This window comes from Pieris brassicae, chromosome 6 (assembly GCF_905147105.1).
Source record: "Pieris brassicae chromosome 6, ilPieBrab1.1, whole genome shotgun sequence".
NCBI classification, from domain to species: Eukaryota; Metazoa; Arthropoda; class Insecta; order Lepidoptera; family Pieridae; genus Pieris; species Pieris brassicae.
This window is the reverse complement of record NC_059670.1, coordinates 14,435,929-14,452,711: the sequence shown is the minus strand read 5'-3', so window position 1 is coordinate 14,452,711 and position 16,783 is coordinate 14,435,929. Positions and strand designations below refer to the sequence as shown.

The 16,783-nt window shown below is 39.1% G+C and overlaps 1 protein-coding gene across 4 annotated transcripts in view; it reads right to left on the bottom strand.

The window, feature by feature from the left end:
- LOC123710759 (glucose dehydrogenase [FAD, quinone]-like) overlaps positions 1-15,772 on the bottom strand; it is a 29,181-nt gene extending 13,409 nt beyond the window's left edge. For 2 of the 4 annotated variants that reach the window (XM_045662917.1, XM_045662920.1), the window contains exon 1: positions 15,479-15,772. The gene's annotated coding sequence lies outside the window, so the exon portion shown is untranslated. Of the gene's footprint in view, positions 1-1,885; positions 1,942-15,478 lie in introns of those variants that run through there. The other 2 variants (XM_045662919.1, XM_045662918.1) reach the window with 2 other exon arrangements.
- Positions 15,773-16,783: the final 1,011 nt, after the last annotated feature.

Genomic DNA, 16,783 nt, shown 5'->3' with positions numbered 1-16,783 from the left:
TTACTTTGATCACATTTATTTCAGTAAAAATGTAATATATTCGGTAAAAATGTTTAGAAATTGGCCTAGTTATTAACATAAAAAGGTTTTAAATCAAATAGACACCAGACGAATTAAGGCGCCATTTTGGATTTAGACTACCCTTAAAAGGTGGTACGATAAGATTTCTGATTGGATTGAATTCACGGTTAAATTCTCACTGGTCTAACACAAATTTAAAGATCTCGATTTTAAAATATATATATTACATTTTCAAATTGCCTTTTATTATTACTATTACTTACTTAGAGTTAATACTATAACTACTACTAATAATACTAATACTATAGTGTATTTATTAGTAGTGATTTGATAATAGTGATTCATAGTGCAACAAGGTACGGGTTTTGACTTGACACTTTGCACTTAGTCTCGACTCGTGTTTCTTATTGTTTTCCTTAGCAGTATATGCCTTCAAATGATACTGTTTCACCAGGAATTCAACCAAGGCATTTCGGTAGAACAATCTACCGTTATTTCGGTGTATTTTCCATTAATTAATTATATTCTAACACATTGTAGCTGTATATTTACAATGTTAAAAGAGACGTTTTCAGAATCTAATTATTTTTAAGGGCGCTTCAGAAATAACCAATTTAAAAATTACATTTTTATATTTGCATTGGATTTATGAATTAAATTAGCATTGTTTTTTGGATTTAATAACAAATCTATTTAATCTAACTTGATATATTTGGAATTGAGTGGATCAAATTAAAAAAAATATATTATTAAGAAAAACCAGGTACCTTATCTGAATTGTGCCTTAGAAAGGCAAAAAAGGCCTACGCAATTGCGAACCTTCTGGATTTGTGAGTGTTCATGGGCATAAGAAATGAGAATATATGTTTTTAAATTTGTACCAATGTACTACTGTATGCGCGTATCTATTCGCTCGTACGTTGAAGGAAACCGATACACCCAAAATACCAAGTCAAGACTTAGCGTTAACTAACTATATTTCTACCGTGTTAAAACGTATTTGATTTTTGGAGTTATACTTCTTTTGGCGCGTTAGGAAAAAACAATGAGAGTAATTTTTATCATGGGCTCGAACACCGTCACAAAAACCGAAACTCGCACACCGTCACAAAAAACCGACACCCTGAAGATTCAACATTTTGAAATAAAAAATATCAATTTCTTTAATTATGTATGATCTTAAAAAAAATATGACATTCAAATAAACTTTGTTTAACTAATGTGTTATTAAACTTTCAATGTATTAAATACATTTTTTCTATTCTTAGTGTAGATTTTTCTACAAACGTAGAATAAGGCGAAAAATAAAAACATTTAAAAGAATTTATCTTGTTACGCCAAAGAAGTATAACTTCTATCGCGTGTACATAAATAAATACATACAGATATTTTTTTTCATAGAACAGGGAGTTAACCGGCAGGAGGCTCATCTGATGTTCAGTGAGGCCCATGGACACTCAATGCCAGGTGCCTTTGACGGCATTTTAAGAATTGGTACGGTCTTCTCTTGAAGGACCCTAAGTCGACTTCGTTCGGAAATACTTCAGCGGGCAGCCGGTTCCATAGTAGTGGTACGCGGCCAAAAATGCCTTAAAAACGATCAGCTGTGGAATGACGGACGTCGAGTAATATCATACTCGTCTGATCTTAGAGTTAGTAAAAACATACGAACAAATGTCTGAGATTGTACTAAGATTAAATATTAATAAATTTATATTTTTATGTAACCGACTTCAAAATATACATCAAAGTATCAAAAGCTGTTTGACATCCGTTAAAAAATTACGTTACAACCGAGAAATTATCAACAAAGTTCCCTTTAACTTTGACGATTATAATAATATATAAGAGAATTAAAACGTACCAAGTCAAAACACAGTTATTCTTAGCTTAGTAAGTAACACGACTAATTTTTTGCACAGTTAATTTAAATCTGGTTCTATTGTTTTTGTACGTGATTTTTATAGAACTCGTCAGTTATTTAAGGATAATTATAATAATTGAGTTTCAAGGACATCACAAAACTATTATATTAATAAATTCTATAGAATTTCGTTGTTAATATAAATTTGCATACCTTAAACTAATTAATTTTAGTAACCATAACTAATCGAAATTAGAAGACGGAATTGATTATAGAATATTGGTCACAGATTACAACAATTTTTGAATTGATATACCGAAATTAATTTCGAATTTAATATGAATGACAAAATTGTGAAATTGCGTATTTCTCACTCCTGTTTATTTATACAATGTTGCTGAATATTAATAATTTGATATATCCAATACAAACAAATAAAATCAAAAAATTTAATCAAGCAATTCATTGAAACCAATGAAATGTCGTTTTTGTTTTCCATTCTATTTTTATGTAATAGGAGGAAAATGGGCAAAAGACTCCCCTGATGTTAAGTGATACCACGATCCATGGATACATACATTGCCAGAAAGCTCGCCTTTTGTCGAGTCTGAAAAAGCAATATTAGAGCATGAAAAAGCAATATTGATGATCTTTGGATCTCTAATATTGCTCCAAGCTGGTGAAAAAGCCTACTAAAACAAATTCTTAACATAACAGCGTACCAACTTCTAAAAGGCCGACAGCGCAATCCCAAGCCTTCTAGCCGTCCTATTGTGCCGGGCAATAACATGGTATCACATAACATCAGGTTCTTCAGATTTAAAAAGGGAAAAAATACATATCTACGTTTACGAGTAAGGAGATAAAACAATAGATAATAACTTGAGTCTTATAGTTTAAAAAACTGTTAAGAAACACATATTTCAGTTAATTAAGTACGTGTTTAAGTTATTGTTGCTAATACCACGTAGATGATGTAAAAGGCAATGAGATTAGCATATACATTGTAAAGAACTCGGCTATTAACTGCGGATTCATTAACATTTGTCCAAATTGAACTAAATTGTTAATTAAATTTAGTTCAATAATAATTTCATTTATTTTTCGTTGTTCGAAAATCGTTTTTATAACTATCGTGTTAAATGCCACTTAAGACTCTCTGTCTTTAGTAACATTTTCCATAATTTACATTTTGTACTTAAGTGAATGCAGAATGCAATTTATATATATTTTACGTTGTAAATAAAAATAATATAAGTTTTTGAATTATCAACTTGAAGGGTTTAATTGGCATAAATGCATTTTGATATCGCAACAAAATAATGGTGTAAATGCGCGCCGTTTGACGGGTCCTTAATTAATGTTGGGGAAACCACCGAGAACAGCAAGTGTATATGTATAGTCGTTATCATTTAGGGTTGAAGTTTCTTAATATCGAAACAAATAACAGTGGCGTGACAACCCTTGGTGTGTTTTGTACAACGCTTGGTTTTAGATGCAGTTGTTTGTTTACCGTAACATGAAAGCAATTATTAATTGCACAGGTAGATAGTCAAATCCTTTTCAAGGATTGAAAGTCCGCCTGCCTTACCATTAGGATATACTTTTAATAAGGATACAATTTTAAAATACTTTACGGTCAAATAAAAGTGTATATGTTGTATACTATATTTTGTCAGCCGTTATTTTCTTTTGTCGTTGTTGTAATAAAAAGTGTAAGTTATAATATCTTTTTTAAGGTTAATGCCGATTGAGTGTATGTTTATATTTACTACAGAAGGCGTTAACCGCGCATGTCTTTAATATTTTATCAAAATTTGTTGAAACATACAACTATAAAAGGGAGTCCTTTTTGTATAAAAATATAAAACAAAAGAAAAAATTACCTACTATTATGAATTATAATTTTAGATTATATTTTAACTACATAGTATCATATTTTTTTATTTTATTCAATATTATTTCTAAAGGACAAAACCATTTGAAATAGTGAATTAGTGTTAGTGCACATTAGTCTTAAGTGCTAAACAGTGGAAAGTGAAAAAGAACAAAAATAGAACACAAGACAAAATGTCTTCCATTTATTGGAGACTGTAAGTAGTGTTATTGGACACTTTCTTATGTTAAATATCCTTATTAGTAAATTAGGTTACACTTAAATTAGTTATTAGTCTTAAGTTAGGCTACGTTCCACGAATAAATATAAAAACGAAACATTACTGTTAAAACAGCGGTAACGATGCGTTCGAACTGTCAAAAACTGAATCTAAATACTTGATGCAACTGTCGGAAAGTTAGTTTCAAGAGATCTGTAATAATGAACCTTGTTTACTTTTGACAATGAATGAAATTTTTTATAATATAGTGTGTGTGTGTACTAATGAAGTAAGTTATTATATAATCGTTGAGACTTAAAAAAAATGAAAACAATAACGATGACTTTTCTTACTATTTTTTTACTTACAAAAATGTTGGAATCAGTTCGTATCGGAAGTTACAAAATACCAGGGCTGCACTGTGACCGGAAAGGCTTAGCGAAGCCGCCTGCGGACCACTACTACGCATGTATAACATTTTCTTTCTCTTTAGTTTTTATGCATTATTCGCTAGGTCAGTAAATGTTAGTTACAATTACTGCCACACGAAAGTTAGTAAAAAATGTTATAAATGTTTAGGATATATTGTGTAACGTCAGCGTGTGTCATACGTGACAAACAAAGACTTCAGACTTCCCATAGAGAATCGAAGAACGCTTTTATTTAATTATTCGTAATTTATTTTTATTTTTTAATAATATGATTTTTTTTACTTAGGAGCTGTTGTATTTCCGAAAAGACCTAAGTATTAATAAAAACTATATTTTTCAGCCCAAAAATAATCAAGAAATATTAAAAAAAAAAAGACACAAAATGGTCCCGGTCCTTCTGTAGTTTTACGCTAAGTAACACATTTTGTAACACACAACATTATATATATATATATATATATATATCTTATAAGTTAGTGTAAGTCTTATAAGTATTACGTTGACATGTTTTATTCAATCTCAAGATTACATCGAAGTTGAAAATTCCTCTATACAACTCATACTTTCCAAACCTTTGCCATTAGAGATTTTTTATTGAACTAAGCGTAACGTATGTTTACCCATGTATTATGTAATATATTCGCTGCTCAATTAATAAGTTAATATTGTATTATTATTTGAACTTTATTAGTGCATCCAAACAAAAACTGGTGAGTTCACCTTTTATATGAGTATAAATAGTAAAAAATAGCTATTTTTTGTATGGCCTAAAAGGTAGAGTAAAAGTCTCCTCTATATTTTTCCATTTCCCCTTTTTTTCTCAGATTCTTCTCAATGCATTGTTCAGATTTAATAACAATTACGACGTTAACAAAAAACTCCCCAATCCGTCCCCGTGGGGAAAGAATGTATAACGGTTGATAAATCAAGCACGATCAGTAAGTGATAAAGTCATAGTCAAAAATCATTTATTCATATAGGTAACACAATGTACACTTATGAACGTCAATAAAAAAGGAAAAAAAATTATATACTTCTAATTTTACATTTACTGCCAAGGACGTAGACCGGAAGAGAAGAACTGGCAAAAACCTCTTCACCACTTTAATCGCCAAGTTTTGTTGCATTACACAACGTTATTACGACATATTCTGAAATATCAACTGATTAACCTATTCTTAGGGGCTGCTTTGTAGCTAATACAATAATTTATCTCATTATCGAAATCGCTCAACAAACGAAGGAGTTAGGGCTGAACATACAATGTCGATTCAAAATTGGTTTTCTCGAAGAAATTATTTATATATATTCCATAATAATAATAGGCTTTTATATCAGATACTTACCCGTTACCATATATATATTTTTATCTCATGCTTTTAGGTAGGTAGGTAGGGTGGACTCAATTTCCGCACTTAGACACGTAGTCGGTCCGTTGTGCGTAGAAGCCCTGGCTAATTTAGCCAGCCCAACTCCTTCCAGAAGCACAGAAGTCTCCAGGGCACTTCACAGGCTTCGCGGAGCGACCTCACTGTTCCGAGGATTTTTGTACGTTGATTAGCCACAGCCTCGCATTCCAGGACTACGTGGGTGACTGATTCCTCTGCGCTGAAACAGCCTCTGCACAAGGGGCTGTCTGTTGCGCCTAGGACGAAAAGATGTTTGTTAAGGAGACAATGGCCCGTGATTGTCCCTATGATTGTTTTGAGATTGGTTCTGTTCAGGTTTAGAAGTCGCTTAGTAAGTTGCGGGTTCACAGCCGGCAGAGCCATTTTGGACTGTTTGCAATCTACACTTCGCGACCATCGGTGATTCTGGAGTACAGTGGATCTCTGGTGAATCCAGGTTCGAACTAGCGAGAAGGGCAAGGGGAGGAGCGGATGCGGGCCAGCAGGTATCATACCAGAGCCTCTTCTCGCAAGCTCGTCGGCTGCATCGTTGCCGAGAGAGCCACTGTGTCCCTTAATCCACTGTAAGGTAACTCTATTTGTTAGAGCTATTGCCTCCAGTGCTTCGTGACACTCCAGTATTAATTTGCTGTTTGTGTTTTCGTTACCGAGCGCCATCAGCACGGATGCACTGTCCGATATGAGCTTAATGTAAAAGTCATTGACTCCCATCCGCTGTACGGCTCTGGCTGCTTCGGTTAGAGCGACACATTCACATTGGAAGATTGTGCTTTGTGTGCCCAGAGGTAGGTGTATGTTGATGTTGAGATCAAAGGAGAAAATACCAGCGCCTGAGCCACACCCTGTTTTTGAACCGTCAGTGTATATACGTAGCTCATTCAGGGGTGACTGATCTTGCTCCTCTTCTCTCAGTTGTATAAGATATTTCTTGTTGAATATTAATTGATTAGTGATTCTGTCACATGGCGCAGCTATAAGAGGTTGGTACTCTATTGCCCTGTTGAGAATCACTGTGTGTGAACTGTAGTGGTTTTTTCCCCATAGGTCCAATACCATAAGCCTGACAGCAGGAGGCCGCTAGTGCCGCCTCCTGTTGTATGTGTAGGTCTAGAGGTAAGATTTGCAGGGCTATCTCCATTGCTGCGGTCGGAGTTGTTCTCATACAACCGCTAGCAGCGGACAAGGCAAGCCTTTGGAAGCGTCCCAGTTTCGTGATCGCCGTTTGAAGTTCAGATCTTGGCCACCAAACCAGGGCTCCATAGGTCAGCATTGGCCTGATTATGGCAGTGTATAGCCATAATATTATTTTAGGCGATAAGCCCCATTTCACGCCTAGCATCTTTTTGCATTGATAGAAGGCGATCGTTGCTTTGCTCAGTTTGTGTTCTAGGTGTTTGTTCCAGAGCAGTTTACTGTCCAGAATCACACCCAAGTACTTTATTTCATTTTTGAGTTTGAGTTGTGTGTTGAAGAGTTTTGGAAACCTGTGTGGTCCCAGAACCCTCCGGTTTGTAAAGAGTATTAACTCTGTTTTTGATGGGTTGACAGATAGCTCGTGCTTGTTGCACCATCTCTCAATTACTTTGAAAGCCCTACCCATGAGATCGCATAGGGTACTTTCAAAGCTTCCCGATATTAAGATAGCTATGTCGTCCGCATAACCCACTGTGTAGAGGTTGCCAGCGTTGAGTTCTGTGATGAGCTCGTTAACTACGAGGTTCCACAGTAGCGGCGATAAGACACCACCTTGCGGACAGCCTCTGCTGACAATGCCCCGTGTCGTGGAATTAACAGTGAACTGTATAGCTCGTTGTTTTAGCATGTTGTTTATCCACCCTATCAGGGTTGATGATACCCCACATGTAACGAGTGCTCTGGTAATGCTCGTGAAGTTTATTTTGTCAAAAGCGCCTTCGATGTCAATAAATGCACCAAGGGTTGACTGTTTTAACTTCAGGGAGTCGCCAATGCGAGACACAACGTTGTGGAATGATGAATCCGTTGATTTGCCTGGGCTGTAGGCATGTTGATTTGGGTGCAGGAATTTGGATAGCGATACCTGGCTACGTATTTCCAGATCTCCAAGCCTCTCCATTGTTTTTAACAGGAAAGATGTGAGGCTTATGGGAGGCTGAAGGATTTCGCCTGGGTATAGTCCTCTCTGCCTGGTTTTGGGATGAATATTATTTTCACTTCCCTCCATTTCAAAGGTATGTAGCGGTGGGCTATACATGCTCGGAAGATTGAGACAAGATAGTCCACCAAAAGGTTTCCACTCCATCTTAGTAGGCCTGGGAAGATGCCATCCAGGCCAGCCGCTTTGAATGGTAGGAAGGAGTTGATTGCCCATGTTACTTTTTCATTTGTGATTATTTTGTGAGCTACATTCCAGTCTGAGTCGGTGGTGGCTCTTTCTGAGTAGGGTTGCCATGCCTGGTCGTTGGCAATTATGCAGCCTGGAAAGTGTGTTTCCATCAGTAGTTCACATGTTTCTGCATCGGTTTTTATAAATGATTTATCAGGTTTTTAAGACAACCGATTGAGTGATAAGGCTCACTAGAGAGGCATGATTTCACTCTGGTTGCCTGGTTGTTGCTTTCAATGCTGGTGCAGAAGTGTCTCCAGCACTCTTGCTTCCTAGAACGTAAAAGTTTTTTGAATCGTCTTCTCGCGATTGTGTACTTGTCCCAGTCGGCAGGTAAACGGGTATTTCCTGCTCTATTGAACAGCTTCCTGACCTTCTTTCGGTGTCTCTCCAGTTCGGGGCACCACCAATTATGTCTACTCCCCCACCTAGGCATGGTAAGGGGACACGACCGTTCATAGCTGGTCTGGAGTAGGGACGTTAGGTTATTTACATGTTTGTCTATGTCTTGTACATCAATGGTGGTTGGTATTGTTAGTTTGCTTACCTCTGAGCGGATTATACTGTAAAATTTTACTGAATCAGTTCTCCGAGGTATGCGTCGTGGTTGTGGTTTAGGTAGCTCCCCTTTGATTGTAAAGCGGATCCACCTGTGATCTGAGCATGATAGCTCTCTGGAGACATGCCAATCCTGTATGTGATCTGACAGACCAGAGGTCACCATTGTTAGATCGATTATGGTTTGCGAGCGTGCGTTGATAAAGGTTGGTTCAGAGCCGCTGTTTGCTAAGATAAGATTATTGCTAAGAATGAAGTTAAGCATATTCTCACCTCGAGCGTTGGTATTTGCATTACCCCATAGCGTGTGGTGCGCGTTGGAGTCTGCTGCGATTATAAGCTCCAGTTTCTCCCTCTCACAGTAGTCAGCCAGAAGGCCGAGTTCTGGAGTGGGCACGTCCTCGTCACCCGGTAAGTAGGCGGACGCCAGGACGATGTCTGGATGTGCGTCCCTAGGTAACCTAATGGTTGTAAGGTCCCTTGAACACAGTTCGTTAATTAGGTATGCTGGTACATGTTTAGGTATGATAATGCAGGTTCTTGGGTTACTTACTGAGGTATCCAGCAAAAGTTTACCACCGGTGTTACCCAGGCCGCATACCTTGCCATTCCTTATCCACGGCTCCTGGATCGCGGCAATGGTCTTCGGGTTGGTCTCCAGCAGTCTGCGTAGTGAAGCCGACGCTGTTTGGCTGTGCTGGAGGTTGGTCTGGATAAGGTCAGTCTGGTTAGGGGGAGGAGCGCAAACAGCTGTCGCTGAATTCACTCCCCCCTGTCTCCTGAAAGAACTCGTCATCCGAGGTTAGTTGCACCGGTGAGGGTGGTTGTTGAACTGTCTCCATGGGGACGTTTACCTCGGCAACCGCGGCTACCTCCGTCGTTGACGAGGGCGGCTTTGGCCCCGAGGATCCCGTCCCCGATGTACTGGCAGTGGTTACTGTGGCGGCAGCTACCACTGAGGGTTCATCCTTTTCCAGAATTCGGATATAGATGTTCCCCATCAGATAGTAGATGCGGCGTTCGTGTGCCTTGATCTTTGAGATCTCATATTCCGGAACACGAAGGAACAGAGATACGCCTGTCGGGTCCTGTGTTCTACGTTCGCGAGTCAGGGTCCAAGATCTGATGTTTAGGTGGCGGTTTTGCCTGGTGATCAGTTTCCGTAAAATTTCCGTGCTACCAGTGAACTCTGGAACATGCAGTAAGCACGGCACCTTCTTCGGAATGTCTGACTGAGGCCGTACCACCAGTTTGGTGTCCGGTATCGGATTGTTGATGACATCGCATGCTCCGGTAAGCCATCCCAGCGTGTAGGTATCCTCGCACCAAGTTTTGAGGACACCATCTGAGAAGTGGGCTCTTCCCCGGAATCTGATGTCGTTGGGTTCAGTTGCTAGGGTAGCTTCAAGATCCGCCATGAGCTCATCTTGGATTTTACCCTCGATTTGTAGGCGGATGTTATCTGCCTGTTCTTGTGTCATGTCTATAAAGGGCTCAGTCATCACGGCAACACAAAGCTCGTTGGCTTTGTAGGATGCTGCCGCTTCCGCGTAACTGGCCGAGGTCCCTGACTCCAGCCGGAGTTTGTTAGGTTTAACCCTTTTACTCTCCCCAGTCGGTGTCACGGTTTCCTCTGGCCGATCGCGTTTCTGGCCCTTTGTTTGTTGTTTGGTTTGGTTTGGGTTTTTGGTTTGGTAACCCCCTCTAGGTTCTTTACCGCACCTAGAGCCAATAGGCTTGAGCGCGGCAGAGGACCTAGTCGGCTTCGGTGTCCTTTTCCCGCGTCCTGCAGTTGTGGTAACCGCGGGGACAATTCCAGGATTCTCAGGTATCCTCTGAGAGCCGGTAATCAGCTGTTGCTGTTCCGTCGCTCTTTTGGCCTTCCTGAGCCGTCGCCTTTTTGAGGAGCTTAGGACCATTCTGGGAGTCGATTCCTGAATCGCGGATTTCAGGGCCGACATGTCCATGGTCGAGGTTTGTGCACTGGACGTGCTCACCGTCGCAGCCTCGGTCTTCCGCATCGATCTTGCTTCGGATGCCCCCCCTATGGACGCAGACATTGCTGTATCATCCTTCGGAGTTGCTATCTTCTGCTCGACCGACGCAGTCAGCCTGGCCGCAACAGTGGACGCATACTTGTGTGGTAGTGTATGAGATACCATTGGAGTGGGCACGGTTAAGGGTGCATCCCGGTTTGGCGCTTCCTCAGCCGCTGCCCCCTCCTTTGGTGCCTCGGACGCTGCCCTATTGGGTGCATCCGTTTGCGAGATAGGGGCATCAGAGTATCGTGTCACTGGTGACTTGCACCTCGACACGTCCTGCGACGCAACCCTGTTTATGTTAGTTTTAGGCGCATCTGTGGATGCAGCCTTTTGTTGGTTTGTGTGTTTTGTCTCTTTATCCATGAGGTGGTATGAAATAGATTCACCGTCGGAGCTCTCCACCCGCCACGGAGCCCTCAAGTCGGGGACGTCCCTTGCTCAGCAAGCGACGTCAGAGCTACTCCTTCGGTATAGAGTCAGCGTGTAGAGGGGCAGGCGCGTCCGCACGCCGCAAGAGAGTACGGAGCTGTTCGCATCCCGAGACGATGACGCAAACTCACCCCGAGTCCCGTGCCACGCCGACGCCCCCCCCCCACACCCCGACTCTCGCTTGGTAGCCCTCTTACGGGATACCACAGCCAGTTGACCGTGGTCAGCTAATCCACGGCCTCCCGTGTGAGGGGAAATCCAGACCAAAGAGGTGTGTTGTGTATAGCGCACAACTGTACCGGCGCACTACTCCACTCAACCTCCAGGACTCCTTCATCCCCCCGTACGGGTCCCCGCGCACGGCACAAACACGCGGGAGGTCATTTACTGTCCACCGTCCTTTTATTTTGGATGATGAACTCGCAAGGACATGACCTCTACATCCCTGCAAAAGTTCGCTTGGTGGTTTTAGTTACGTCTAATACATAGGGTATTTGACCAAAAACAGGGTTGGCAACCTCGGGAAGGTTAGTCCACCAAACTTGCCTTGGGGATCACAGCGACCTGCGCTACCCCCAAGACCACGCCTCCCTACCCATCAGAAGGATGTGGTAGGGTGGGTTTGCACCTATGCTACCATGCTAATGCAAGCATGTCGTGCTGGGAACCGTAGAAGCATAGATCCAAACCCAACCCCTTTTTGCTTGCTTTTAGGTATCTGTGAGCCCTTTTTTGGCAAAGGCCTCCACCGAATCCAGCCATTCTTATCTGCACTGTCACACTCTCTGCCATATACTAATAGCTTTATCCTGACTTTATTCTAGTTTAGTACTTTTTGCTCCACTTTTCTCTTCCTCTGTTTCTGTTTCATGATCATATGTTAATTTAATAGGCAATCAGCCTTCTGTGCCCGAGACACACCGTAGACTTTTTGGGTCTAAAGAATGTTTAATACGGACATAGAAAGAAGGTCCATTGGTGCACAGCCGGGGATCTAACCTAGAACCTCAGGGATGAGAGTCGCATGCTGAAGTCACTATGCCAACACTGCTCAGCTGCAATTTTTTTCTATTCCTCTTGCCATGTGCCCCGCCCATTTCCACTTTAGTTTATTTTTATTGTAACTACTGCCTTAGTTGTTCTTCTAAATGATGATGGATTATTTTATCTATTCTTTTCTTTCCTATCATACATCGTTCATTTACTCGCCTGTAGCTTTATTTGATGCGCTTTAGTGGGCGCCAAAGATTAAGATCCATACGTTAGTACGGGTAGTATACAAGTATTGAAAAGTATAATGATATCAATGGCGCTACAACCCTTTCAAGTCTGGGCCTCAGATTTATGTATCTGTTTCATGATAATTTGTAAATTAAATAGGCAAGTAGGTGATCAGCCTTCTGTGCCTGATGCACGCCGTCGACTTTTTGGGTCTAAGGCAAGCCGGTTTCCTCACAATGTTTTGCTTCACCGTTCGAGAGGATGTTAAATGCGCACATAGAAAGAAAACCCATTGGTGCACAGCCGGGGATCGAACCTACAACCTCAGGTATGAGCGTCGCACGCTGAAGCCACTAGGCCAATACTCATGTTATTGAAAAATATAGTTTTATTTTTATTTGTATGACTTCTTTAAGCGCCCCCAATGTGAATGCATATTTTAGTATTATTGTGTCGATTTCTTTTATCGTTGCATATATTCCATATAAACAGACAATGAATTACTTTTTGTTAATGATTTTGTTGAAAAGTTAACATCAAACTCGTAGGCATATTCAAAATAACTTTTCGATTGGAGAAAACTTAATATAGTCAAAACCTTGAGTGGCATGTAAATAACACAATTTATATTAAATACAGAAGCACAGCACTTTATGAACAGTATAAATACTTTATTTGTGTATTTAACATTTTACATTTATATGACAAATGAGAGACTAACTAACAATTTTTTACGTATCTGAATGATTAATTATAATCTGACATATGTCAATGTCGTTTGCCACGTCTCTCTTTATATTTATTTGGAATAAGCTTACAATACTTAGGGTTAATTCGATTTAGAGTCCTTCAAGAAATGAGCGTACCAATTCTTCAAAGGCCGTCAAAGCATGATTGCTATGCGTAGCGTGGTTTTTGACTTTGTTTGACAAAAGTAAGGTAAGTTTTGCATTACTCTTCACTGACGGTATTTCATAAAGTTTACGGCTCTTTCTCCTACTTTTATATAATATTCATAAAAAAACTAGTTAAAAATTGGTGGAGCCTTCACACACCGTTACACAAGATTTTTGTACATTTTAGTAGCTGTTACTAAACTAACGTGTTCTATCTCATTTTGCTAAAAGTAGCTTAAACACGATAACAGAAAGAAACTCTTTTAGTATATATTTTTTCGGTTAAGAGGCAAACAGGCAAGAGGCTTATCTGATGTTATGTGATGCCGCCCAGAGACTCACATTGCCAGAGAGATCACAAGTTCATTGCCAGCCGTTTAAGAATTGTTACGCTCTTCTCTTGAAGCACCCTAAGTCGAGTTGGTTCGGAAATGAATCGGTATGCAACTGGTTTCACATAGTGGTGTGGTGTGGTGCGCGGTAAAAACTACCTTAAGAACCGTTCAGTTGTGGAACGATGGAGATGGTACTCAATGAAAAACGTAGTTCTACAATTTTAGGCTTACTGTACGAAATATTCTGTATTATTCTTAATCGAATACTCGAGCGAATATCACCTCTATTGACACAGAAGGCAAACAAATCCAAACATAATTTTCTGTTGGCGTTATTCAAGTAATTTGCCAAGCTTAAGCTCGTTAGCAACGCCTGATGCGAATAAAATTACACTTGATTGTACAACATTGATATAAATGTGTTCAATGTAAATACCACCTGTGTATACACGTCAAGCTTTTGGTTAAGTCAGATGTATAGTTTCCATAGCAAATTTTTGTATACCAATGCGAGTAGTTTCAACAATACATAGTACTAATCTTGCAACCGTGGGAACCATAGTTAGAAATAGCCCCATATACTTATACTTTTTTCTACATTTAAAGACATTATGAAGAAAATTATAACAGCCAGGTTCGCTAACACTACGTAAATTACAGGGCGACTACATTTTGCGACCTTAAGACTGGAGATATACCTGGAATCTTGTTCGTGTTTTTAGCCTTACTTCTAAATGTGTTACCTACAGTAACAACGTATAGGCCTATGTCCCTGCATCGACTAGATTTATTAGACTTCATTATTACTTGCCAAAACCAAATTGATTGTCCAATTACTGAGTAAAATAAATATCTCAAAAAGGTAAGCCTTTCTTTCCGCCTTTCCGACGGATTCGGTGCGAACTTATACCGCGTGTGTGTAGAATTGTAAATGAACGCAATTTAGCAATTGATATAAATAGATGTACAAGGAAGACTAGATGATACTTATTGCAGTTTTGTCGTGTTTTTTTTATATATCACAAAATTAAACAAGAACTTTATACTCTTAAATAAAAACAAAGATATTATTAAATGATTCAATGTTTTGTTTATTTTTTGTAACCAAGCTTGGTTTCCTCTTATTTTATATTAAGTCTACTTAAGCACAGGGCTAGATTTAGGGGAGGCCAACCGGGGCTACAGCCACTGGGCCCAAATAGAGACTTAGAACAAAAATGTTTTAAACTCCTACCAGTAAACAACTTTTCTTTTGATATGTTTGAAAAATAATAAAGGTATGTACTTGGTTTCACAATAAATTATTGATTGAAAATAATTGTTCATTTTATTTAGAAAATAATTTGGAGCCAGGCCTGCACTCTTTTGTTACCCTGAGCCTCCAGACCTCCAAATCCAGCCCTGGTTATGCATGCTGTTTAAGGTGTACTTTGTAAAACCATTACAATGCAATACAAAAGAATAAAAATACTTGAATTACAAAAGCCATGATGTTTTCCTTCTACCAACACGCCATTTACCCTGGATTTTATCCAATTATAATTAATTGAAAGAGGTGGTAGCAGTCATGGCGCAAGGTATATGGATAGTGTTAGATTTTTATAATATTCAAATTTGGAAGACAAGCGATGGTGGTATTACTAATATGTAGCTACTGCATAAACGTTGATCGTAACTATAAGCGAGCTAAGCGTTTTGGTTGAGTTATGGCCCGTAAGAAGTTCCACGTGTTAATCTCATAAACCCTAGCAATTCCGTTTAACGAGCTTCCTTAACATAGTCTAGGATGTGCCGACATATTTTTACCTTACCTTACCAATTCGATTGAGGCTCCTTCCAGAAACGAGTGTTTCAATTATATTCGTGGGCGGTATCACTTAACATCAGGTGTAAGACGTTCTCCCCTTTTTCTATAAAAACGTAGCTCAGAAGCTCTCACGCCTATTACATCTAACTTTGAGATGTAAATGTACCATCTTACATATGGCTATTTCGTTTGCTTGGGAAGTAGTTAGATTCGCAATTCCGAAGTTATGAGACGTACACAATTGGATTTTATTTCTATAAGCTAAACTTAAATATGCTAGTATAGTAAAAACATGGCCAACCTGAGTTTTTGTTTTTTCAGATCCAAAATTGACAATATTTACTATGTTGGTTAACAAGTTCACTGTTCACAGACCATATGAGGTCTGCTTGCAGGTACAACTTCTTGGGTTTTTCAGTTCGAGTTGTAGACGTACGGGGATAGTTGAGCATATGGCGCGGACCTGGCAGAACATATTTATTTATATACATTCTAAAACAATGTGTATGCCTAAAAATACAAAAAAATATGACTTCCCAAATTTAACACACATACACATCAATTACATTAGAACATAAACAATATATCAAAGGAAAAAAACTAAACACAAAACAGCAACAAAAAAAGAAATAATAATAATAAATAAAACTAAAAGATAAAAAACAACAAAACCAGTGATAAACAAACAAACAAAATGAAAACTTAAACCACATTAAGAGCCTGCAAAACAAAGTCACGTAAGTTGGTAGACTGTTGTAAAACACATCAATATTTGTAATTAAGTTGCAAGCGCCAATAGCCTATTCACTGGACCATTGAAAGTAGCAGATAAGCGAGCCGTATACGTATATAAGACTATTAGTTCAAGTAACTCTACGATTACAAAAAAAGGAAATTTTGTAAGAAGATTATATATCACTGAGAACCTAAAAAGTCCTGGAATATATTTTTCTATTGACGTGAGATGAAATGATATGCCAAAATTGCTCAGTTAGTTTCATAAAAACGCAACGACCCACTTCCATATTCAGAACATTATAAAATAAATATTAAATTTGTAAATACAGTGTAAACTCTATATAACAACACCGAAGGTAGTGTGATAATGACTCCTACTTATTAGTCATGGTCAACAACAGTCTACACGTTTAAGCAATCCCATTTCGTAAACAAATTGAGCACTCCATATCTTGTGCGAGGTACTGCACGGCCGGGATCAACAAGTTTCGAGGCTTCAGAGAAAATAAGCTATTACCATTTGTTTTATTTAAAATATGGGACAAACACTGAACTGGTTCGTGAGCACCTT